The sequence below is a fragment of the Ursus arctos genome, unplaced genomic scaffold, assembly GCF_023065955.2.
Source record: "Ursus arctos isolate Adak ecotype North America unplaced genomic scaffold, UrsArc2.0 scaffold_11, whole genome shotgun sequence".
In the NCBI taxonomy this organism is placed as follows: domain Eukaryota; kingdom Metazoa; phylum Chordata; class Mammalia; order Carnivora; family Ursidae; genus Ursus; species Ursus arctos.
This window is the reverse complement of record NW_026622775.1, coordinates 31,785,354-31,809,814: the sequence shown is the minus strand read 5'-3', so window position 1 is coordinate 31,809,814 and position 24,461 is coordinate 31,785,354. Positions and strand designations below refer to the sequence as shown.

Here is a 24,461-nt window from a genome sequence, read left to right as displayed (position 1 = left end):
CTATTTGCAACAACTTAACCTGGGCTTGTGTGTCCTTAAGGTTGAACTGTCTTAACTACAATCTTTCTCTCTTTGATTCTACTCTTTGTATTCCTTGTGGGTTCATTTATAACAACATCATTGCTGTCACTCAAATTTTATCAAGTCTTCCTACTGCTTACTATTATACGTCTAAATACTATGGCACTTTTAATAAATAAATACATGTATACATACATACATACATACTATGGCACTTTCAAAGTCCCACTTAACTCAGGCACCTGGATTTCCAAATTTTCCATTTAGTTGACAATAGCAAGTTTCTTATTTCCCTCCAGTTAGGTCGATCACTTTACCACATTCTACTTATGTTCCATGCCTTCGAATATCTAAAAGAAGGATAATTTTTTACTGATTAATAATATTAAAAGAATAATTGCTAACAAATAATCAAGTACTACTTACCAGTGACTGTTCTAAGCTATATATATATTTTTAACTAACTTTTTTATTATGCCAACTTTATAAGGAAGGTAATACTATTATCATCATTGTAAAGATGAGAAATCTGAGGAACAGAAAAATTACATAATTTGCCCAAAGTCACCCAGCTAATAGATGGCAGCACCACAGCAGGAAACTGGGCAGCCTGGCTTGCATCCGAGTTTTTACTGCTATACTACGCTCTTCTCAATTATACCAATGTTTACTCCTGTTTGGAAGATCCCTACTACCTAGCATTCCAGAGGCTCCTACGTTCTGGAGAAACTAGAAACACGATCTAGGTATAAGCACTAGACAACAGGTTACCCTTGGGGTCAGAAAGACATGATGCAAGTAGGTGTTTCAGCGAGGAGGGTAAGAAGGCTAAGAGAAACAGAGCGAGAAGAAGACATGCGAGCAATAAATTCTCCTTCCGGGGGTTGATATCTTTGGGAAAGTGAGTGGAGAGTACACTTGGGGGAAAGCTTGGTCCTGCCTCTCTGCTTTGAAATTCTTAATGGATACCAATGGGAAGGGTAGCCCCATTCTAGAGGCAGTGAAATGTGATAGAAAAACAAAGGTGAGGATTAGGTACGCAGAGAAGAGGACTGAGTTAACATAACGAAGCCTCCTCTCTGGAAGGAATTCAGAAGTTTCTGCCTAAACCCACAAGAGAACATAAAAGTTGGCAGAGAAAGAGCCAGCAGCATGCATGAGAGAGCAGCGGGGAGGTGGCATGAAGGAAGCCGACCACAGTAGAACAAAGAGGGCTTAAAAGCATGGCCCAGTAAGGTAAACTGAGGCTCAGATCATCTGCAGCATCTATCTTTTCAAAGGACTTCCACTTTAAAGAAAATCTCAGCAAGGATATGCATATATTTTCTAGCATATGTGGCACTAAGTATTATCCTTATCACGAAATCATTTACCATTTACCAAATTTTAATAAAATTCCAAAATGGTTTAACCACAATTGTAAAATACATATTGAGAAAAGAGAATCACACATCATGCATACTTTTTTAATGCACAAATTCCATCTCTGTAAAATGAGCTTTACTAATAACAGTGATGGCAGACAAAGCCTAGTGTCCCCAAAAAAATGTTAATGTCAGGTTAGCTTTTTCCACAGAATATTTAAATAAACGATTGCATCAGAAAATTAAAATTTAGATGGAGAATTAAGTAAGCTTACTTCAGTAGATGATGAAAGTGAGGTTGATGCTTGTGTACATACATGACCAACCCTCGGTGTGTATGTGCCTATGGCTAACCCTCAGAGTGTTCAGACAACTCGTTAAATATTATGTGCATTACAATACCAAGACAAAAACAAACACCCTTCCCAATATCACCCACTGTAAGAGAACTAGAAGAAAAAAACACTGTTTGAAAAATTAGTATTTGATTCAACTCCACTCTTCCTGCTGATAAATGAATAAATAGAGCTCTGAAAAGTAGAAGACGAACTTGTTTCTTAATCCTGTTGACTGGACAAAGCAAGTACATATTTTTTTTGAGGTGATTGGCATAAGGAGAGCGGAAAAAAAGGGTAAGAATTAAACCACAGATGCTCAAACACAGGATGGACAGATGTGTGCTCTTACGAAGATGGGCCATGCCATCTCAGATCCCAGACTTGCTCTGCTCGAATCCTTTCATCTTAAGTTATCCCACAGAAAAATCATACCATCGTCTCAACAGATGGCAACAATAGTCATCGCTTACTGAATTCCAGCTATATTCCAAGGGCAATGCCAAACACATTACAGGCTTTAGCTCATGTGCCATTTACAGAATGCCTATGATTGCTATCTGCACTTTATAAAAGATGAAACTGAGAGCAGAGCGTAAGCAGCTAGCCCGAGGTTGTGATGCAATGCTAGGTGGCAGAACTGGGCTTCAAATTCCAGTCAGTCCAATCTCATCAACACTGCACCAGTCTTGACCTAAAAAATACCTTTGGCAAAATTCGCTACACATTTTTTTAAAATAATAAATTGTTAATAATAGGAATAGGATGATAATTTCTTAATACAATCAAATCTTCCTTAAACTAATTCCAACTTCAAACCTACTAGCAAATCACTCTAAGTATCCCCACTGTACTCAAGAATAAGAAAGGATACTCGGGTGGCTATTCTTTGGCACCTGGAAGAAATTTCTGGAATTTCTTTTCTTTTTTTTTTTTTTAAGATTTTATTTAGTTATGAGAGAGAGAGCGCACACAAGCAGGGGGAACAGCGGGCAGAGGGAGAAGCAAGCTTCCCACTGAGCAGGGAGCCTGATGCGGGACTCCATCCCAGGACCCTGGGATCATGACCTGAGACGAAGGCAGACGCTTAGCCAACTGAGCCACCCAGGAGCCCCTGGAATTTCTGATTAATAAAAATAAGGCGTAAAAATATACAGTTATGACTATTCAAAAACATAAAACCATTACTTTTAGATTCTACAATTATTTTTTTGATTCTACAATTATTTAACAAAGCTAATAAGCAAATTACCTGAGACATCATATGAACTAAAATAGCAAGTTCTATGAGATAGTTTGTAACAAAATGAATGAGAAATAAAAATTAAATAACCACTTATTTTCATGTTCATCATTCTGTATCTTAGCAATATGTAGAGGAAATTATCTAATTCACATTACTGACAAAATTATACGATACTTAGGAATGAATATGATAAGGAATATACTAGAACGATGTAAAAAATCAATAAAACTAGATTGAAAAGCAAAAAGGACAATCAGATAATTTGAGAAGCATATTTTATCCCTGAATGGTAACACTATATATTACAGAGGTACAATTTTTCCAAATTATTTCATAAGAAATGAAATTGGAAGTGAAATTGACATAAAAATTGATACAGGAAGTGAAATTGACACTATGATTTTAAGTTCATGTGTTAAAATCCACTGGTGTAAATAATTTTGAAATAGAAAGATTGAAAAAAAAATAAAAACCAGTCCTAGTAGATGTTAAAATTTACCACAAAATGAAAATGAGCGATTGACATATTGACAGATGTCTCTATGAAAGAATCTTGAAGCAGCAGGTAAGAGAACGGTTACTATTTAACAAAGATTCTGTGAAGCTACTGGTTAGCTATTGAGAAAAATTATATTCTCCTCTCACTTCATATGACAAATTCCAGCTTTTAAAGAAAGACATCTAGAAAAAAAATATGTTATGCAAGCTTCTGATTTCTGGATAGGCGTAAGGCAATTTTTGATAGATTTAACAAAATAAAAATGATTAAGTTCTATAAATTAATGTATAATGAATAAAATAATAAGATAAACAGACTAAAATGTGGAAATAAAAATTTAAAATGTACTGGTTCCTTATATATTAAAATTTGGTAAGAAAAAACATCTCTAAACACGAGAAATGAATAGATAAGTCAAAGAGTGAAAATACAACAAATGAGCACTTTGAGGAATTCAGTATCTACAGTAATCAAGAATGCAAGATAAAATGAGATAAAATTTCCCATTTAACAAATTTGCAAAAAATTACATTTTATTGTATTTTTTCTGTACAGGTAATATATTCACATGGTTGAGAAACAAAACAATATGAAAAGGTGTTCATTTAGAAATCATGCCCCGATTCTTTTCCCTGTCCGCCCTCTATTCCCTCCACCCTCTTCTCTTTACGAAACAACCATTTTTATTAGCTCCTGTAAATCTTTGACAAGTTTCCTGACGAAATGCAAGCAAATTGAGAAATATATACTTATATTCCCACATTCCATAAATAAAATTTAAAAAACGACTAGCATTTTGCATGAGGTTGAATTTTTATGAATTGAAAGACTACTTGCATTTCTTGTGATGCAAACTGTCTATTCATCATCTTTGTCCATTGTTCTACTGCTTTTTAGTTCTCCCCAACCCCACGATTTCTAAAACATATTAGAAAACTCTTGGTGATTTCAGAGGTAAATACTTTTTCCCCGTTTATCATTCTTTAGAATTTCTCCAGAGTAGCTGTTTTTTTGTTTTGTTTTGTTGCCAAACCAAGGGATTTAATGAGTCAGATTTGTCTTTTTCTCCTCTCTCTCTTTTAGAAGTTAGAATTGAATCATAGTTAGAAATCTTTTCAGTTACATTCTTTTGGGTTTTCTAAGTATTAAGTCGTCTACAATAACAATTTCTCTTGTCTGTGTTTGTTGACTAACAACTCCGGTAAAGCATCACTGGTAGGTGTGAGAGCTGGGCACCCTTACCTTGTCTGTCTTTTGGCAGAAAGAGCAGAAGTGCCTCTAGCATTTTGCCATTAATTATTATACTGTCTTTGGGCTGAGTTGGTGTGTGTATGTATGTGTGAATGCATAGTTTGTTATGGTTACAAAATGTTTAACTCTTACTTTATTGGGTTGTCTCTTTTTTAAAAAAAAAAAATCCAAAATGGCTGTTGAATTTTGTCAAACGAACACTCAGCATCTATAGAGATTAGCATATAATTTTTCTCTCAGATCAATTAATATGATGAATTCTTTTTAACAGAGTTCATAATTTTTCATTCCTGGAATGAATTCTACTTCGTCATGATACATTACTCCTTCAATCAGTTGCTGGATTCTTTCTCCTGATAATTTTCTGAGGAGTTTTGCATTGATATTCATAAATGAAATCATGGATAGTTTTCTTCTTGTGAAATTTTGACCAAGCTTAGGTGGTCAAGGATACTATGACCTCATGAAAATTATTTAAAGTTTGTATTACTCTGAAAGGGGTTAAATCACACTGAAACCATCTCTTTTAAAAAAAAAAATCACCAGTTAGAATGTAATATACAAATGATGAATATCATCATATCTAGAGAACTAATACCCAGAGTAACAACTTTAAAAAGATATATGTTGTAATATTTAAGGTAACACATAAGTGTAAAATAATATTAATTAACAAATTACAGAGGAAAAGGGGATAATAAAAAGTTGATTAACCCACACAAAAGCAAGAAAGGAAGAAAAAGCTACATAAAGAGATAGGTCATATAGAAAACCATAGCTGGATGGTAGATAGAAACATAACTATATCAGTAATTATATTAAATGAAAATGGACTAAGATTGCCAGGTGAAATTAAAAACAAAAATGTAAAACAGCCACATGTTGTTTACAAGAGACATGCCTATAACATACGGACAAAGACAGGTTGAAAGTAAGGGAAGGGAAACTATGTATCATGCAAACATTACATGAAATAATCTGGGGTAGCTATACTAATTTTGGAAAAAGAACACAGTAAGCCAAATAACTGTACTAGCAAGACAGGAGGGCACTTCATACCCATGAAAAGGTCCGTCCACCCGGGATATCACAATCCAAAAGATAACCTTCTAAAACCACAGCTTTAAATGTTATCAAGAAAATGAATAGAACTAGATGAAAAAATAGGCAAATTCACCATTATAGTGGTGAATTCTCACAAGTTCATAGAATAACAATAAAATATAAATTCAGGAACAAAGAGTAGGTCTGAAAAAAAACCAGTACACCCGACCTGCCTGACTTGAACACCGCACTGCACCAACAACGGCAAAATTCACACTGTTTTCAAGTTCTACGGGGATGTTTGCCAAAGTTGACCATATGCTGGGCCATCAAGCGAGTCATTACAAAATTAAAAGGACTGAAATTATTCAATGCTTATCCTCTGACAGAATTCTGGCTGCGAAATCAATAACAACAAAGATAACTAGGGAATTCTTAATTGCTTGAAAATCAGGCAATACGTTTTTGAATAACCAATGAATCAGAGGAGAAATCCCAGTGGAAATCAGATAAACAATAAAGATATGACATCATCATTAGACACAGAAGAAGTATTCCATCAAGGAGTGCGATTCCAGGCAAGCAGCAGGAAGTGAAAATGGGCAAGAAGCAGGAGAGGGGAGAGAGCCCACAGAAGGGAGGACTGTGGGGCTGGCTGTTGCTAAGGGTGCACAGGGCATAACTGCACCATAAGGGGTCACTCCCCGCCAGAGAAAAGGTCAAGAATGTGCTACCAACTCCTGCATCATTCTGGTCAACGATGAGCCACAGAGCCAGCTCATTCCCATCTCCACATCAGAAGGAAAGCCCAGGCAAGAAGCCCATGTGAAGTCCCTCGGGGTTCCCAAGAGGCGGCGTAGGCCTCTGTTCTGAGCCCCTCCACCTTCACCCCTGGGAGCTGCCCCCAAGGAACACAACCCCTTCCTTCCAGTGCATTCCCCTCCTTTCGGAACGTGCTCTCTGAGATCTGACACCAGTGGGAACAGAGAATCTTTCTCCATTTCTTACAGCAATGACTTCCTCTTGGAACTTCTTTCCCACTTCTTGGACTACTGACCTCCTGGCGACTGGGGGCATCTGCCGTCACAGGGCCCTCCCGTCTTGCCGTTCCTCTGTGTCACTCAGTAGGGCTTCTCGCACAAATTCTGCTGGCCTCAGCTGCTTTTGCCTACACGGACACCAGTTTGGATTTTATGGCTTTTCACTGTCTCTGGGGTTTGTCATGGACTCGGTTTGTGAGTCACCCTGCAATCCCATGCTATATGATTTCCCGGAGGGAAATTACACTGGGACCAAACTACTGCCCTCTTTGTCACGGCACCAGGAAGAATTGTTTTAAAACCTCTCTGATGTCAGCACTAGTGAGGATGCGGTGTCACCAAGTTCACAGAATGGTGCCAAAGGTATTAATTTATACATATTTTCTGGAATATGTGTTGAGCACCATTAAAATATTTAAAATGTCAGACATCTTAATTCTCCCCCTAGGAAATTGTTCTTAACAAAATTGTCAGAAATCTGGACGGAGATTTATTCAAAGATATATTCACATAAGTATTATTTTTTTTAAAGAAGATGCTTTATTTTTTTAAGATTTATTTATTTGAGAGAGAGAGAGAAAGAGCACGAGAGTGGGATGAGGGGGACAGGGAGAAGCAGACCCGCCACCGAGCAGGGAGCCCGATGTGGGAGTGGATCCCAGGACCCCAGGATCATGACCTGAGCAGAAGGCAGACACTTAACCGACTAAGCCACCCACGCACCCTCATAAGTATTATTTTTAATAACCACGAATTTAAACAATCATAATGGATTGTAATACATTTTAAATCAGAGTATTATACTCACATTAAAAATAATATTTACTTATGTAATGTCACAGGGAAATGTCACCGTCTGCTGTTAAGAAAACAAAACTACAAGGTAAATGTTCAAACTTTTTTATACCCATTATGCAGAAAAAATAACGATGCAACGAGTTGTCTCTTAGTAATTGCACTGCAGGATCTGATATTTTCCCCACGTTACGGTTTCCTATAGTTTCACTTACTATTATAATGAGCACATATTACTTTGATAATCAGAAAAACAGTAAGAAAAAAATTAAAAACTTGATATAAATTGAGTTAAAGATGGTGAGTCAAGGCCACCCACGCCTGCAGGTTGAAGTCCCGGCCAAAATAAAAGGAAGAGAAGGCTTTGAGTGAAAGCATGTACAAATGAGATCCTACATAACTTATTCTACACCCAAATTCAGCTTTCTAAATGCATTTATTCTCAGAATCTAAAAAAAGAAAACAAAGATAATGATAAATACTGCAAGTGACATTCAGTTAGCACAAACGTCAATGTGGCCAAAATTTCTTGGGCACAGAGTCTAGCATGCTTCCCAACGGATTCCCCAAAATAAAAGCTACCTTCAAAGGAACATCCTATAGGAATAGCAGCTTTCTGGACCCTCCTTACGGTAACCCCCGTGCTCATTACGAAGCATCTTACAATTGATGGTCTGCTTTGACTATGCAAATTGTAAGAGATATATCTTTAATTCTACCCAGCCACCATTCTTCTCAACCCTCTCTCACATGAGACAAGAACAACTATCACAGGCCTGCACAAAACCACCACATCAAAATGCCTCTGTCTGGAAGTACCCCAAAGGAAGCCATAACTAAAAATCTAGAATCAAGGAGAATGAGAAAAACAGAAAGCACATGACACTTTGCTTATGACCTCAAAACAACTGAAGGGAGGTGCCTGTTTAACTTGCATATTGCAAGTATGATTTCATTTAAAGAAAATTCCCATTTCTTGCCCCCAGAGTTGACCGTAATGGTTTTTTAAAAAAATAATGTGTTTATTCATTTTCATAAATCTCCCATAGTGACAAGACAACTCAGAGCTACGTTGCTATTGTAAGAATGTCACAAGTTCTATCCCTCAATATCCATAATGCCCTCCTGCTTCTTCCCTGAGTTCTCAGTGGTCACTACTTCTAATATGTGTCTACCCTAAGACTGTCAGTGAGTTGTTTCTTGAGTTTGGGGAATTCTTAATAAAAATTCCAGGAAACAGAGCAGTTTCAGGGAAGCATATGACACATGCTCTTCATACTTTTTCTTTCAATTTATATTTCCTTTATTATTTTTTGATGCCGGAAATGATTGCACAAGAGAGGAATTACCTTTTTCCTCCAAGGATGCTTACAGTTTTCAATTTTCATAAACACCTTTACTTACTCTTTTGTTTATCCTGATCTACACACATGCTACGGAATTTTTTTCTGAAGGGATAAATGCAAATTATAACAAAGTAAAAATAAAATGCGTGTTTTCACTTTAGCAAAAAGAAGTCAGTTCTTTGAATTTCCCTATCTGTGACTTTTTGTTCCATTCTTGAGACTGAACTTAATTTCACCTTGTTCTCAATATTTTTCAAAAGTTTCAATGAGTCATTCAAAAAATCTGACCTACATTATTCTCTAATTTCCTTACACTGGTGAAATCATTCAGAAACTGAGTGGTTGGATTACATATATTGTTTGGCTTTAACATCTCAGTTCCTTTAAAATTAAACTAGTAATATAGAAGAAAGTGAGACAGAATTTCTTCATCTTATATGCGTTGGGCAGGCAAACCATGACCCACAGGCCAAACTTCACCCACCACCTGTTTTGTAAATAAAGTTTTATTGGGACAGAGTCACACCTATCCACGTCTATGGCAGGAATAAAGGCAGAGTGGAGTAGTTTCAGTAGATGATTTGGCTCATAAAGGCTAAAATATTTACTATTTGACTCTTTTCAGGGAAAAAAACCCCTGCCTACCTCTATTATGTACGGTGTTCTCTAGCCTCAGAAAATGCATTAAACATTTTATGACAAATAGCATTTTCTTTTATAACCAAGATACTCATGTTTAAATTTCTGAGTATGTTTATGTATATATAAAACTTCAACTGGTTTTCCACATCTTCCTTATTATTAGTTACATTATTACATAAAAGGGTCTTACTACATGATATAATTCTTAAAAACTTACTGGTACAACCTGCTGTGGGCTGGCTCTATGCTAACACTGACTTCTATGCTTTCTGTGATAATACCAGCATGGCACGTGAAGGGCTACTGCTTTCAAGAACCAGATGGCAGTCTATAGGAATGCATTCTGTAGGAGTCAAAGGTAGGGATTAAAAGATTTATAATTATGTATAGAATAATACTCCCTTCTTTAGATTTATGATTATTTCCACACCTGATCATGCTAGAAAAGACAGGGAGACTCATATGGAGAAAGCTTCAGAAGAAGTCCATGGGAATTTTTTTGGATTAATCTTTCCTAAAATCTTCAGACTTCCCCATAATTTAACTCACATCCATGTTGACTACACCACTTCATTTTGGAAGACAAATAATCACACAACATTTTAAATATACTATAATGTTTCACACAGTTCTCTAGTAAAATGTTTTTCATTTCCCCAAAAATAGCACAAAGCAAATGTGATGTCCTCAAATGTATTTGTGGACTTGAAACCAAGATACTGACCAACTCCAAGGAAGACGCTGAAAATAAGTTACAAATATCTATTCTAAGAGTGGAGTAGCACAGTCTCCACTCAGACGCTCAATGGTGAAACACAACATTATAACATATTTTCATGGAATATGTAATTTTGAAGGGGTTTGACTATGCCAACAGATTACACCATTAGAAAACCCGAAAGTCGGATATTTCCTATTTTTAAAAAAGGTAGTCAAACTTAAAACATTTTTAAAAGTTAAGCAGTATAATTCCTATTTTCTAAAATAAGAATCATTTTAACCAAAATTCAGTATGTCCCATGATATACAGGATATTTATGTTAATAATAATAACAAAATTACCTATATAATCTTATAAATCTTACTGATTTAATAAAAGTTTTGGGGTGCCTGGGTGGCTCAGTCAGTTAACCATCCGCCTTCGATGCAGGTCATGATCCCGGGGCCCTGGAATCGAGGCCCGCATGGGGCTCCCTGCTCAGCAGGGAGTCTGCTTCCCCCTCTCCTTCTGCAGCTGCCCCTTCTTGTGCTCTATCTCTATGTTTATCAAATAAAAAAACAAATCTTTAAAAAGTTCCATATAATTCTAAGTCCAAAAGTGTAGCTATTCAATATACATGCCTATATTCAGAACCTTCCTGAATTATTTAAAATATTTATTCAAAACTTATCGTGTATAAGAACCTAGTAACTGGTTCTGATCCTTAAGGAACTTGCCAACCAGTGGGGGAAAACTGCAAACAACTAACTAATGCACTTAGTGTTTGAATAGAAAAATAAAGAAAGGCCCATGTCAAAACACAGTGTGAGACAATTAATTCTAGAGACGAAGAAGATGAGGGATTAGGAAAGGCTTCAGGGAGAAGGTGACATTGGAGCGGGCCTTTAAGGATGAGCAGTGTTACTCTAGTAAAGCGAATGCTGCCCGCAGAGGCTCAGAATTCAAGAAGGTGGATGAGGAATGATGTTTTAAGAGGATTTTGAATGTGGCTTTACTCTTGCCCTGGATTTGGTGAATAGAACCCAGTGCTGGGGGATAAAGAAGCATTAAGTTGCCCCACATTCTAAAGAGAGTTTTAAGCTAGGTCCAGACGCCTGCTCCAGTGCTAACGCAGAGATAAGCAAGCCCTTATTACTTTTATCTCCTCCAGATCACCAAGTTCACCCCAAGAACCATTCCCGAGTCCATACACAGAACATTAAAATACCAGGAAGGAAGAGAAAGGCAATGGTTAGAATCATCAGCCAAGGGAATGATGAGAAACGCTATGGGACTACACATAAAAGAGACTGTGCTACAGACTGAATTGTTTCCCCCCAAATTCTTATGTCACAGCCCTAACCCCATTGTGGTGGTATTTGGAGATATGATTAGGGTTGAATGAGGTCATAAGGGTGGGGTCCTCATGATGGGATTAGTGTCCCTAGAAGAAGAGACACCAGAGACCTTATTTCCTCCCTCTCTCTCCACCACTAAGGACAGAGCAAGAAGAGAGCCATCTGCAAGCCAAGAAGAGTCCTCACCAGAGAAGTGAATAGCTGCCACCTTGATCTTGGAGTGCCCAGCCTCCAGAAGCCCAGGTGTGATATTTTGTTAATGGTAGTCTGAGCTGACTATACAGACTGGCATCTCATCTCCTGGGTAGACATCATATCAGCTCAAGGGATTGCTGATTTGCTGTTAAACTTACCTGACCAAAGGAAAAATATAATAATAATGGAAAAAAGCATCAGATTTTATTTCCAGTGTTTGATTCAGCAAAGCTATGGATCAAAGCTGTCCTCTGCAAAGGGACTCAGATCATCAGACCTGGTGGGCTATCCCACTCGTGGAGGGATCTGAGAGGGAAGGAAGAGGTTAAGACTAATCACACAGAGAGGGCCGGTGTGAGGAAGAATTCACACATGTCCCACAGAAATGCCCAACTTTGGAACCCTCCCCCACAGAAGGTTTCAACATGAGTTACTGTTAGCCAGGAAGAGAAGCAACAACCAACAGAGAATGACCTCAAATCAGAAGCTCTCTGGTCCTTCTGCCCTATGTCCCTTCTCAGTCCCAGCTTCCATCAGTGACAACCGGGAGGCTAGAAGGCATGAAAATTGTGAACCACACCGTCTTCCCCCTACTGGTCCCACAGGTCTAACTTGAACTGGAAGAATGCATGAAGGTGAGACTGGGATTTTAAATGGACTCCACGGTTAAATCATTGGAAGTAACCAGCATGCTGTAGGATTTGACAGTTTGCAAATGAATCATTGCAAATGGATTATGAGGGCACTGGTTCCAGAAACATTTCAGAGTTACCAAAAATATATCTCAGATACCATCTGTTATGGAGGAAAAGGAAAGAGTCAATGATAGGTCAGAAAAGACTAATTTGCTTTGGATCTATTTAAGGCAAATTCCTATTTTCATCATTTTCTCCCATCCTCTAACAATATCTTTTCCAAGTTTATTCCCTTTCAAATCCCCCTTTTTAACAATCTCTCACCTGATGCATTACTATTATACAATAAGAATAACAAGAATTCTTATTAAGCTTTGTGTTGACAGAAAAGATTAAGGTTTTTGAGAAAAATGTTCAATTTCAAAGTTGGTCTTGGATGTAGCCATCAATCTTAGCATGTTTTTTTCTTTTTCATCTCCACCTGTGCATTGTACTCATGTAACAGCCAAGCCCTTAATCCTGGTTTTGCTTCCCACTTCCCTGGTCTCCTCCATCATCTCCTAAGAACTTCTTTGAGATTCTTCTTGGATACTTTTCTATCCTCTCTATAAAGCTCCATCAACTTTATCAGGCACACCTAAGCGAGGCCCATTCCTTGGACCCTTTTCCCTCTCCTATCAGGAAACAAGCTTCCTTGACAGCCAGAGCAACTGATGAATTCTGCATAGGCAGGGGAATAAAATTAGCAAACACATGGAAAGCCACAGGACGGGCACTCAGACCCCTCCGATTTTCAAACAATGTCCCTGAGAAACATCTATGGCTTTTTGGCTACAGCTGTTTACCCCTGAGCTTCAAAGGGGAGGATGAATAAGAGCACCTAAGACTGTGGTTTAAAGCTGGTTGGACTCAGGACCTTCTAATCCTTCACCTAGTAGCAAGGCAGACTCATGTTTCCTAGCCCGGGGAGATCGGAGGGTAGCTTCTTCCAGAAACACCTAAGAAGAGGCAACAAAAATATTTTAAAAAACAGAAGAAACTCGAACTCAGTTCTTCTGCCATTTTGCCCCAAGAATCTGCCCCAGGTTAAGTGACATCCTCTTAAAAACGCTGTAACAAGGTGCCTTCTCCATAAAGGCACAGCAGTAGTACCAGAAGATGAGGGCTGACCTAGCTAGGTCGTGGGCCACTATGTGGACAAATACATGTTTGGAAAAATTTCTCTCTTCCCTTGGACTTTAATGAGCACCTATTTAAATGGAACTAGAAACAAAGAATGTTAGATACTCCCAAGAACTTGCAGCTGGGTGTCCATATATCATAGAGAAAGAAATTGTGTCATGAAGAAATTAAGTGACTTGCTCTGAACAGCAAGGCTATGAAGGAATTGAAACGCATTCCCATTAAGATGTGAAGGTGCTATTCAGAGTTGTAGTGAATACCAAGGCCCTCACTATGCCAGCTGACAGCTCAGGGTGGGTTCTCTCCCCAGACACGCCCCAGTGGAAGCGGCTGGCTAGCAAGATCACACCACTTCCTTGTGGGGGCCTGGCCTCCTTCGCAGGAGTTGGAATGTCCCGGAAGTGCCATCTGGGCTGCAGAGCACTCACTCTCCACGGGGCCCACTGGCCAACTGCATCCCTCTGCACCTGCTCCCTCTGCCTACCTTAGGAAGATGGCTTACTTCCATCAGGTGTCCTCCCAGGGAATACGCCCTAGTACACCTCCTGCATGAGTTTCTAGATCAAAGTCTGCTTCCCGAGGAACTCAAGCTACAAAAACAGTCTATTCTAGTACTTGAGAAAATGGAACGCTGGGAAACACTTGGCCTACATTGACATAGATTATTGCAGGATTTCTTTTAATTTAACAAGGTGCACTATGAATCCCCAGTGAATATCCAGGAGTTACAGAAAGTTATTTAGCCAGAGAACCCTCTTTTTATATTGAACACCTTCTGAGACTGTTGGTGGAATGTGCTCTGGGAAACATGAATGCTCTTCCCTCTAGCTCACATTAGAATATAATTGCTAAAGTTACTCATGTCTCTATGTCCTGTAATAGCAGAAGATGGGAAATAACTTAAATCTCCACAGAGGACTGCTTAAACAAATTATGACAGAGCCATAGAATGGAATATTATGCAACCATAGGAAAAAATGAGAAGGTCTTTAAGCACCAGTATGCAAAAGTATCCAAGATATATATTTTTAAGTGCAAGAAGCAAGGTTACTCCATAGTGCATATTTGTTTTTTAAAAAAAGGATTGAACATATGTTTATGTGTCCTTGTGCATGCACGAAATATTTATAAAGTATGAACTAGGAAATGATAACAGTGGTTGTTTCCATAAAAGGGAATTAAAAGCAACTTGGTCCCCTCTGAATTTTAAACCTGAATAGATTACCTTTTGAAAAAATTAAAATATTAAATATTAGAAACAAAACATGCAAAGTATTAAATAGCAGATACTTCAGTACTTTGTCTAGTTATATCTGAAGAGACTCCGGAAAACAAATGTGTAACATCTCTACAAAGTTCCTTAGATTATGAGCTCCTTGAAGACAGGAACTATGTCTTCCTATTCATTTATTTGATATAGTGCCAAAAGCCTAGCAGCCTGCCCGAGCCGGGGGAGGCAGTCAATAATGTGTTTTTTCATTGAATTCTATTGCCTCCATACAGCAACAGATTTAAAATAGCCCTTTTTTCCTTTCTTTCTTTTTTAATATTAAATGAAAAAAAATTAATGTAGAACCAGGGAATCGCTAGAAATGGAGGAAGAATAGCACATTCTTTTAATGTATTTTCCTGGTTTGGTTTTTCTGTTATTAGCCTTCAGTCAGCAACACCTGAAAAGTGTCCGGAGCTAGGCTGTCCAATACAGCAGCCACTAGCCATATGTGGCTATTTAAATATAAATGTAAATTAATTACAATAAAATTAAATTAAAAATTCACTTTCTCAGTTGAGCTAGCCACGTTTCCAGGGCTCAAAAGCCACATACGGTTTGGGGTTACTTCAGTGGACACAGCAGACGGAGAACATTCTCACCACTGCAAAAACTTCTTTTGGACAGCACTGATGCAGGCATAGCAGAGACTGTGGTTTCGGTCCTGTCTGGCTGAGTTCCAATTGAGCCACTATAACTGACAATAAGCTTTAGTGGAGATTAACCAATCTCTCCAGGCCTCAGTTTCTTCATCTGTACAATGGGGAAAATGATAGTGCCTCCCCTCACCGGGTCATTGTAAGGGTCAAGTGAGTTCATTCATGAAAACTACACAGAACAGGCCCAGGCACACAGTGAGCACTTGAAGCTGTTACTTCTCTGTGATTATCAACCGTGAATGTGACACCTCACCACGAACCGGTCATCATCACCCTCACTATCAGTTATTAAAGTACCAGTCTCCAGAGAATAAAGCTTACACGAATTCCTTCTTCAGGAAAGACTTGTGAAGAAACAATGTTGGGTGAAGTAAAGACGTGTGCTAGTGGTGTGGTGAATTTGCATTCTGGTGTGAGCTCTTTATTGGGTCAAATCCTGGAAACAAATATTTTCATACTTTGGACTGCAATGGCCTAGTGGGATATGATTTTGAAATTCTCACAAAGAAGGCATCTGTCATACTTTGCCACATAAAGACCAAAGTCTAGTCCAGCAAAACCGAAGGGGAAGAGGCAGCTGGGTCAGTCACGGTGAGGTTTTTATAGCTGGTAAATGTGAATTAAATTTTGAAGAACATAAATCATGATGAGAGGAGAGAGAGAAATGGAGAAGAATGGCCAAGGAACAATACCAAGGGAAAGGAAAAAGAAGTGAAAGAAGACTCGTAGCTTTAGCCCTTCAAAAATCAAGGAATATTTTCCTTTAATCCCAGAGGCCAAGCCATTCCCTCGCTAGTCTGTGGCTTCCAACAACAGAAAGCCAGATAGACCTGAATTTACTAGTAGCCAGTTTTGGTCTCTTCAGTGCTACTGTGTGGTATATCTTCATATATTATAATAGGAATATTAAATATATATCACTTTGAACTCGAAACATATATATAGGAAAGCTATTCTGGTGACTTTCTGACCCTTCAAACATTTGCAGTTAAAGATAAACGAGCCAAAAAACCAAAAATTGCTCATGTGTGTGTGTTAAATGAGGGTTCTTCTTTTGAAGTCTTTGGGTATTTATATAAAAAGACCTATATAAAAAGTATTCTTCACCATAAAACTCAGCCAATTATTACTAGCCAATTTTCCAGGACTGTCAGTACAGGTAATTGTTTAACTATTAAAGTGTATGTTGTGATTTATAGCGGCCATGATCGCACCACGTGACTGCTCAGTGCTGGCACAGAAGACAGCTTATCTGCTTGCAGAATGAAATGCCGCATGACAACTTACAATGACGCACACTTCTTATTACCTGCCGATAGTGACCTATCAGGGAAAAGACAGCTTAATTATACAGCACATCTCCTGGTGGCCTGGATTCAAACGTTCCTATGGCTTCTCACCAATCCCTTACAGAAGCAAAGAGGTAAGATGACCACAGTCCCCAGAAATAACACTGATCATTAAGTAAAAGAGTCTAAGGCAAAGTAGATCTTGTATATTAAATACAGATGCACTCCAGGCCCATAGTCTCTCAGCCCCGTCTCCAGGCAGTCTCACCAGAGCTGGCTCTCGCTCCTCTAATGTTTCATTTTTTTCTGGCTGATTAGGCCTTTGGTCTCTCCCATTCCAAATACCCAGCTGGTTATGAGCTGCATCAAGTAATTTATTCTGAACACCAGAATGTGGTCACAAATTTGCTGTAGTCGTCCCAAACGTCTTGTTTCTAAAGCATTGCTGGGCTCCTTCCTCAAGAGTAACCTGAACTTCTCAAGTCTCCATAGCAAAGCAGTAGTGCTTAGAAAACTGTTAAGAGGGGGCGCCTGGGTGGCGCAGTCGTTAGCGTCTGCCTTCGGCTCAGGGCGTGATCCCAGCGTTCCGGGATCGAGCCCCACATCAGGCTCCTCCGCTAGAAGCCTGTTTCCTCCCCTCCCACTCCCCCTGCTTGTGTTCCCTCTCTCTCTGGCTGTCTCTCTGTCACATAAATAAAATAAAATCTTAAAAAAAGAAAAAGAAAACTGAGAGGTTGGGCGCCTGGATGGCTCAGTCGGTGAAGAGTCTGCCTTCAGCTTAGATCTTGATCCTGGAGTCCAGGGATGGAGTCCCACATCGGGCTCCAAGCTCAGCAGGGAGCCTGCTTCTCCCTCTGCTATTCACCCAGAGGGTGCTCTCTCGTTCTGTCTCTCAAATACATAAATAAAATCTTTGGGGGAAAAAAAAAACTGGTAAGAGGCAGACTGTCTCCATTCATAAAATGTACTTGCAATGGGCAGAGTGCTCGGACCCTTGAGCTCTAGGGTGGCCCATGTGGCTGCTGGCCTCCTTATCCCTGGGCTGGACGCAGCACTTGTCTACCTTTGACGGCACTGCTGGCCCTTCCCTCTGCACCAGGCCTGCGTGCAGTCACCTGGGACACAGCTAACAGAATGCCTGACCCTAGATTAGGACATTCATCAGCTGTTGCAGTTCTTTATCTCCTCTTTCCCGGGTCTCACAAAATATTCTTATTTAAATACTAGTTACCAAAACTACTACTGTGAATAGATGGCCATTCCTTCATTCTTTTCTAACCTTTGCTTTTCCTTTTTCTCTGCTTTTTATCAACTCTTTCATGCTCCTCAGCTTGTGTGCAGAGAAAAATGGTAATACAGACCTCCTCAAAAACGTAGTGTGCCCCATTCCTTCTATGGGCTTACACACTTGTCAACAGCATTTCAAATTCCAACCCTTTCTGTTGGCGGAGTTTGTACAGAATACCCCCAAGTGGCTGCCTTTTTGTGGCCTAAAATGTCACATTTCTTTTGAAGCTTTTGTTTTGTTTTGTTTGTTTGTTTCTCTTTTATCCCCCTCAGTGGGGCTTATAGAGAGACAGAGTAAGGGGCCGCTTTTTGCGCCAGAGCCATCCCATCCCCACCTAACAGAGGCTGTCCTATTAACTTCAGTGACCAAATTACTAACGAGAAGATTTTTGAACAACGTGGAATGGGAGCAAACGAAACCACAAGCCTTGTAGGATATATCATCAGGAATAGAAAACAGCATAGAAAATAATCTCCATTCAGACAGAACACAGCCTTCTAGGCAACCGCCATTAAAAGTGACACGACGATGTGCTGGGACCACAGACATTCATTTCTATAGACACAGAATTTCTCTCTTTGGACTTGTGTAAACAACAGCAGTGGTGTTCACTATCTTTTCTTTTACCAGACGCCATGCAGACTACTGTCTTGACAAACTATTCATCATTAAAATGTTGCAATTTCCAAAACTACGGTTTACACAACATTAGACTGAAGTCTCCTTGATAAAAATGTGGGAGCCTCCCTAATCTTACCAAAACCACAGAATCGACTAAAAGCCTAGAGAACCCAGCCCTGGTCTTGGTTCTGTCCTTAGACAGCTATGTGACCTTAGCAAGGTACATTGTGTCTCTTAACCTCAATGTCTTTATCTTTAAAATAAAGAAACTAGACTGGAAGGTGTCCAAAGTCCTTCCCAGTGTCTAAGTACATCTATTAAGGTCACAGGTAGCTTATCAGCATATGGTCAAATCTATCCACATTATATTAATCATCAGTATCATCAGATTTGACACCTGAGGAAATTCCTCTACTCTAATCATCTTAATTTTCCAGAAGAGAAAAGAAGTGCAGAGAAACTAAATGCATTGTCCAGTTTTACACAAAGAGGTAAAATTGGGGCTTCCCATGTGTTGTCTTGGCTTCCCGGCTTAAATCTTCACTAGTAGTTCATTCAGTTTACAGGGAGCACATGCCTTGGGCTGCCTCTCCATATTAGTTTCGATTTCAAAACAGGTCTACTTATCCTTAAAATCAAGGGTTATAAAATGCTTGGAGCTTACAATCTGATATGTATTGATCATAACTAAAGGGCAATATTAGTGGAATTTGAATTGTTTTAATTTCATACCTTAGATCCAACTATCCTGTAACAGCACCGGCACCATCAGCAAAATCCTGCAATTATTCAATTTACTTATTTCCAAATTGCTACTTTCTGGGTCAGAACAACTAAAGTAAACATGTCACCCATGACAACTCTGTGTCATCCTAACCCACAGTAGCCCACCTGACACCTTTCTACCTTGGAGGAAGGGGAGACAGAAATTTCATAATCTCCTTTACCCTGTGGCTACACCATCAATCCCCCTCTTGTTTCTACACTGGGATCTTTGAGATCTTTGTCCAATGTGGCTGGATGATAATAATGGTAAATATCACCATATATTCACATACCTACTGTTTCTTGGATGAATCACTTGGGAGAAGGGAAAATAATTAATCCCAGACAGTTCCAAATTAAATAAAGAACTGGTAAGAACAACTAGTTTTTTCTTTAGGAATCTGCCCTCTAGGTTCCAGAGAAACACGATGGTTTGTGGAATGTCAACCCATGCTCAGGAGCTAATGCCCAAACTGTAAAAACTCCCTTGGGAGAGAGGAGGAAATTGTATCTCAGTTTGGCAGACCAGAGTTGGACAGCCTGGGCCAGAAGTAAAGGATGACATGAGGAAGAAGGTTCTAGTTGCTGTACCCTGTTTCCTCCCTTATTTTCCCTGAAAAGTACCGTTAGGAGATGCTTGTTTTACTGCATGTGTTAACCTGACTGGCACTTTCTGGTTGGGCCTGGCTTGCGGGGCATTCAGAACCTGGAAAGTCAGCAACATGGCTGCCTAAGCCCATACCCTGGATCCAACTAAGTGCTCTTCCCATCACTGCTGCAAGACAGAGGGGGTACCTAGAACACGGGACTGGGAGAGAGCCTTGGAGAACAAGGTATTAGACTGGTGGGAGAGTTCTGCAGTTGTTCAACAGCATAGGCTCTTCCACCTGAAACGTACCCCACACCCAGACAGTCGGAGGACATAAGCTAGAGTCAAGGGTTTTGTCTCTTGGCTGATAATGTTAGCCAATGATAATCTTAACTTAAGAAAGAGAAGTTTACAGGGAAGAATATATAGTGGGATCTCTATAACAGAGACACAAAACTGAAAAAAAAAAAAAAAAAGTAAGCCAGATGGGAAAAGCCAAATGGAACAGATAAAACAAGAATTTAAAAAACTAAAAAATACTTGATAGAATGTAAGAAGGACTTTTAGAAATATGAATCAGGAGCAAGAAATATGAAGAAATAGCTGGGTATAATAAATATTAAAAAACCCACAAGTGATAAAAGTAAAGATTTAAGTAGATAGCCTAAATGTCAGAATGAATACTGCTGGAAAGTGGCAGAATGAGCTGCACTGTTAGATCAGGCAATATCCTGCAAGGCATTAGAAACTAAAAATTAGGTGGGGGAGAATAAAGGAAGAATGAAGCATAGATGGAAGATGAAAGTAGGAATTATAACTCTGTCTACTTGCAGTCTGAGAAAAAAAATTAGACAATAGATGAAAAGATAACAATCAAGATTCTTCCAAAATTCTAAACATAAGACCTCAAAATAAGGAACGTAAGAGTAGCAAAGAAAGTAAATTAAAAACACAGCCCACTCACAGCCAGGCATTTTTTAGTGGCATCCAAAAAGATTCAAGCCCTCCAAAGAAGACATACAGATGGCCAACAGACACGTGAAAAGATGCTCAACATCACTCATCATCGGGGAAATGCAAATCAAAACCACAGTGAGCTATCACCTCACACCTTTCCGAATGACTAAAATAAAAAACACAAGAAACAACAAGTGCTGGTGAGGGTGTGGAGAAAAAGGAACCTTCTTGCACCGTTGGTGGGAATGCAAAGTGGTGCAGCCACTGTGGAAAACAGTACGGAGGTTCTTCAAAAAATTAAAACTAGAATTACCATACGATCCAGTAATTCCAATACAAAAACACTAATTTGAAAAGATAGATGCACCCCCAATGTTTATTGCAGCATTATTTAGAATAGCCAAATTATGGAAGCAATGCAGTGTCCATTGATAGATGACTGCATAAAGAAGACATGGCATATTTATAGAATGGAATATTATTCAGCCATAAAAATGAATGAAATCTTGCCATTTGCAACAACATGGATGGAGCTAGAGAGTATTATGCTAAGTGAAATACGTCCGTCAGAGAAAGACAAACACCCTATGATCTCACGCATACGTGGAATTTAAGAAATAAAACAAATGAACAAAGAAGAAAGAGAAACAAACAAACAAAAAAACCAGACTCTTAATTATAGAGAACGAACAGAGAGGGGTGCAAACAAGAGAAGGGGATTAAGAGTACACTTACCATGATGAGCACTGAGTAACGTATAGAACTGCAGAATCACTATATTGTACACCTGAAACTCATATTAAAACTGTATGGTAAGTATACTGGAATGTTAAAAAAAAATACAAGCCAAAGAGAAACTTCAACCGTATTCATTAGAGTGAAAGCAGACAGGGTCAGAATGACATCACACTTCTTGAAAGAAACAACAGATGCAAGATAATGGAGCAGAGTCCCCACAATGTTGAAGAAAACATAACTTTGTACCTAGAATTAAATATCTGGGTGAACCCTTATTTACATGTGAAGGCAAAATTAATATATTCACAGGCATATAAGACGTCAGAAAAATTCACCCTTTAAGCCCCATTTGAAGTAATTTTTGGAGAAAGCGAAAAGATATAGGAAGCAAAGATAAGTGAAGAATTTAACGTTTACTGTCGTTTAAATAAGCAAAACCTACGAAGCACTTAGAATACTGCTTGATGCACATAGTAAGTACTCAGGAAAAATGAGCAGCCATTACCTTTGTTTTCAGTACTCCGTTAAATAGTTGCACGGATCCTGACATCCTCATCATTCTCCCAAACCGAAGGAAATGCTTTTTAAAGTTCTTTATTATGAATAACATTTATTAGGGGTGCCTGGGTGGCTCAGCCGGTTAAGCGTCTGACTTTGGCTCAGGTCATGATCTCAGGGTCCTGGAATCGAGCCCAGAGTCGGGCTCCCTGCTCAGCAGAGAGCCTGCTTCTCCCTCTGTCCCTCTCCCCTGCTCATGATCTCTCTCTCTCTCTCTCTCACTCGTGTTCTCTCTCTCAAATAAATAAATAAAATCATTAAAGAATGACATTTACTAGAGATTATTTAGCAGATATCATTCATTCATTCACGCATTTGGAAGATCCCCTTTAATCTTACGAAGCTCTTATCCAAAAGCTTGATAATAACTTTTCCAGTATGCATCCATTAGCATTATATTGTAGATTTTCTAATATTGGACTATCCATACAAGGCTCAAGTAAATCCCATCTGATTATGATACATGTCTTCCTGGTGGGGGCGGTTGTGCCATGCGTTTTATTGTTACGTTAGCTAATGTTTTATTGAGTATTAAAAAATGCTACTGAGTTTTTGTTACTCCGTCTGGCTGTCTTGCTGAACTCACATTAGTTTTCATAGTTTGTTAATTGTCATGGCTTTCACTTATAAATAATGATAATTTTATCTCCACCCTTTTAATCTTTATGCCTCTCAGTTTTTCTAGCGAGGTAGCATGTGGGTGAAGCCCACAGGCTTTGGGGAGAGACTTAGCTGTGGACCCTGGGCACAAGGTCTCGGTGTGTCTGAGTCACCTGAAAAGTAGTGAGAAAAGCACCTCAAGGAGTTGACGAGGATTCCACAAGTTGAAATGCTTGGCACGTGGCCAACAATAAATGTTAACTATTGAAATATTTACTAAATAAAGTTAGGAATAGGGGATCCCAGAGGGCACGTGATGTCACGAGCACTGGGTGTTAATATGCAACTGACGAATCACTGAACTCTACCTCTGTAACTAACAATACACTGTTAATTAATTGAATTCAAATAGAATAAAATTAAAAAAAAAAAAAAACAAGTACAAGGATCCAATCTTGGAAGTTTGGGAAAATCTCCCCGAGAAAACAATATGAAACTGAAACCCCTGGACCAGGTGGATGAGTCAGAAGAAAGCGGAGAGGAAAAACTATTGGCCGCAATCATGCATTCCCGAGGAGGGACGTGCGTGTCCACATGCTCCGCAATGACAGAAAGCGCAGCATGTTTAGAGAATGGACAGCTGTTCAGTGTAAGTATACAGGATGACTCAGCTCTTGGGTACCCCTACTGATTGCTCCAGTAGATAACGAGCTTGTGAAAGGAGTGATGTTTGGTTCAGCTGTTTGTCCCTCAGAGCACTTGGCAAAGAGCCATGCACTGAAAAAGTGCTCAATAAAGACCTGCTATTTTTAGGAAGGTTTCCGGTCCCTTGTAACCCTACTTGATTCAAAAGCATAGCCTGGGAGCTAGTACTTCACAAACTGCAGAGGCTAAGAGTAATGTGTCTTGAATTAAGAGAGGTCAAGGTTTAGACGAGAGATACCTCAAGAGCAAATCTAAATCAGCCATCATAAAGCCATACGTCTGAAGTTTTAGAGGTCCTTCACAAGACAGTGAGAAGAGTATCTTGCTTCCCGGGGGGTAAAGTCTAATGATATAAAATATAGAGTCTTAAAAATCTGACATTTGGGGTTACCTCAAATTTTAAAGTGACAAAATAAAGTTGTTATGTCTATGTATTTGTTTCCTTGGATTCCCAGGAGAAGGAGCACTAAATAAAATATTAACAGTACTACCATTTTTACAAATGTTTTTTCATCTTTTTTGTATTTTGAATTTTTTTTCAAAATACTTGGCAAATAGAATTAAGAAAATGAAAAAATTTCTACTTGAAGAAATTTAGAGAATAGGGAGTTTCTTGTTTCTATTTCCTTTCATTTACTGAAGGATTTACTTCGCAATTTATAAATTATCCCCTCAATAAAAACTGGCACAAAATATTAAACAGCACCCCTCCTTTTTTTTTTAGTTTCAATAGGCTCATGCTAAGCTAACAAGCTCATATGCATCATCC

At 38.9% G+C, this 24,461-nt stretch overlaps 1 protein-coding gene across 3 annotated transcripts in view; it reads right to left on the bottom strand.

Annotated features, from left to right (window-relative positions):
* Nucleotides 1-24,461, bottom strand: part of IL15 (interleukin 15) — a 76,441-nt gene that overhangs the window by 42,032 nt on the left and 9,948 nt on the right. The gene's annotated exons all lie outside the window — the stretch shown is intronic.